Source organism: Cervus canadensis, chromosome 4 (assembly GCF_019320065.1).
Source record: "Cervus canadensis isolate Bull #8, Minnesota chromosome 4, ASM1932006v1, whole genome shotgun sequence".
Taxonomy (NCBI): Eukaryota; Metazoa; Chordata; class Mammalia; order Artiodactyla; family Cervidae; genus Cervus; species Cervus canadensis.
The window spans coordinates 65572030-65574960 of NC_057389.1; the positions used below are offsets into that span (position 1 = coordinate 65572030).

Consider the following 2931-nt stretch of genomic DNA (forward strand, 5'->3'; position numbering starts at 1 on the left):
AATTTATGGGTGAATTGAAACCAAAGTTTTTCTTAGTTTTTTTGTGCTCCTGAATGACAAATAGGTAAACCATCCATACATTAAGAACAAATAAAATCTACATAAAGATAATACATAAGACTTATCTAATGATAAGTAATGCTTATATAATGATAATCTAATGCTGGTAATTATACCAGCAGATGAAGATAGCTAACATTGTTTGATTTGCCTTTTTATTGTGTCCACTTGGGGTATTTTGCTTTTCTTATTTCTCTAATCACACTGATTTCTAAAACAAAATGTTACTGACCTTTACAAAATCATATCTTTACTTTTCAGGTACTGATTTTTTTCTACTGGGGGGTTATTTTCAATTTCAGATAAATTTCATGCATTGCAGGAATAATCATAAATAAAAATCAAAATTATTCAGTTATCAGTCTGTTAAAAGGCATCAGGCTTGTGAATATCAGATGTCTATCCCTTGATAGTAAGATCAGGGTTCTGTTTCAAATGGTATTAGACACTAAAATTTAGAGTCCAAAACCCCTTGCACATTGATTAGAGTAAATGTATTTTTTCTAATTTCTCACATTGGATAAAACTAGACACATGAATTATTTTTATCATGAAAATAATAGTGTCTTGATGCTACTAATAAGTTACTTAGGCCATGCATGCTCAGTCATGTCCAACTCTTGGTGATCCCTTGGACAGAGTTCTGTCTATGGGATTATCCTGGCAAGAATACTGGAGTGGGTTTCCATTTCCTCCTCCAAGGGATCCACCCAACCCAGAAATCAAATCCACATCTCCTGTGACTTCTGCGTTAGCAGGCGGATTCTTTACCACTGAACCACCTACTAAACTTCCAGACATTCTACTGTAGCATGATATACAATAAATAAAGTAATAACAGGTGAATATCTTCAAAACTTTTTGTTAATTCTCTTTGTTTCAGAAGGAAACAACTAAGAAGATTAAGATTTCCTAAACTTCTATCCTCCTTCGAGGATCTTATATTTAATTTACGTATGTCAGCTCACTTCCTATGATAAAGAGTAAAGAAACTAAGTGTGAAATTACTTTTAATTATTTTTACATACCCTTATAGCCTGTGAAGTTAGATGAATGTATTAACTCATGGAAACTTTAATGTAGATTGATGTTTGGTCTATGTAGCCTTAGTCTTATAGCCACATAGTAAATTTGTATTTATACTATGAGTCTCATATTCAATATTTGAAAAAAAAATGTGTACATTGTTCTTACTAAGGTATAATAGCACTCATTGAAACCCTGTGGTTGCCACATGTGAATTATGAACTGAGGTATATTACAGGGCAAGGAAAACTGAAAGATCTCCTGTGTTATGCTGGGATCTGGATTTTTCTCAGGGAGCCACATTTAGGATTAAGGATTTCACACCAGTCTCATATTAAAAAGGTGCAAAGGCACTATGTGAGTTTTCTTTATGTCAATTTTTGCTTCATAGATAAAAGGAGTATAAGGACATAAAATATGATGAGATAAATGATGATGAGTAAACAGTATGGAGGAGAAACATCACATGCATAAGAAAGAAGAAAGTTATAATTGGACTCAGCTTTGGGGGCCCTGGAAGCAAGTGACAAAAAGGAGAAATTGGTGGGGGATAATATAACAGGGGAAAAATATATAGTCGTCCTCAGGCTTTCCTCTTTACAACTTTCCTTAGGCTCAGCCCTGACTGCACCCTGCTCCTCAGAGCCCCTGTGACATCCTTATTCCGGAGGCTGTAAATGAGGGGGTTCAGCACAGGGGTGATGATGGTATAAAAGGCTGACACCATCATGTCCTGCTCAGCTGTGTGGTAGGAATCGGGAAGCATGTAGGTGTAGATGGTGGCACCAAAGAAGAGCAGCACTACAATCATGTGGGAGGAGCAGGTGGCAAAGGCTTTCCTGCGGCTCTCTGATGAACTCATTCTGTGGATGAGGTGCAGGATGAGGGCGTATGAGCTTGAGATGACCACAATGGGGATGAGGACCATGAGAACACAGCACAGGTACATGATCATCTTGTAGAGAGAGATGTCAGAACAGGACAATTTCAGCAGAGCAGGAGCCTCACAGAAGAAACTCAAGATTTTTCTGGAATGACAAAAGGGGAAGCTCATGGCTATGGGGGTGACCACAAAACCATCCACCATTCCTAGGAACCAGCATCCAGACACCAGGCATACACAGACTCTCTGGTTCATCAGCAGAGGATAATGGAGAGGTCTGCAAATGGCAGCATATCGGTCATAGGCCATGGCAGACAGGAGGAGAAACTCAGCTCCAGCGAGGGTTAGATAGAAGAACATCTGGATCCCACAACCTGAGGGAGAAATTGTATGATTTCCTGTCACCTGGCCCACGAGCATCTTGGGCACAGTCACAGATATGTACATGAGGTCCATGGGGGAGAGCTGACTGATGAAGAAGTACATGGGGGTGTGCAGGCGGGGCTCCAGGCAGACGAGGATGATGAGGAGGGCGTTCCCAGCCAGGGCCATCAGGAAGAAGATGAAGGTCACAGTGTAGAGGAGGAGGGCGTGTTTGGTTTCACCAAAAAGCCCCACAAGGATGAAATCACTTGACGTTTGATTCTGTGAATTTTAACTCCCTGAGTACATGGTCTTGGTTACAGTTCTCACCTGAGGAAGAAATAAGATTCATTGGTTTAAGATATTTCAAACATATATGATTTTCTTAACACTTTTCCAATCAGAAAACTGCTTTGAGCTATTTTTTAAAAAATGAAGTTGTATAGATGTAGAATCAAAAGTCCAAATCTCTGAGAGGCCAGGTTGCATTTTGGCCACAAATCTAGAGAGGAATATGAAATACATCTGGATAGCTTAAAACTGTATAAACAAGTTGTTTACACTCAGCATTATTTGTTTTTCACCACAAGCTGAAGATA

At 39.0% G+C, this 2931-nt stretch overlaps 1 pseudogene; it reads right to left on the reverse strand.

The window, feature by feature from the left end:
* Positions 1–1669: 1669 nt before the first annotated feature.
* On the reverse strand, positions 1670–2641 carry LOC122439228 (annotated as a pseudogene).
* Between the last annotated feature and the right edge of the window lie 290 nt (positions 2642–2931).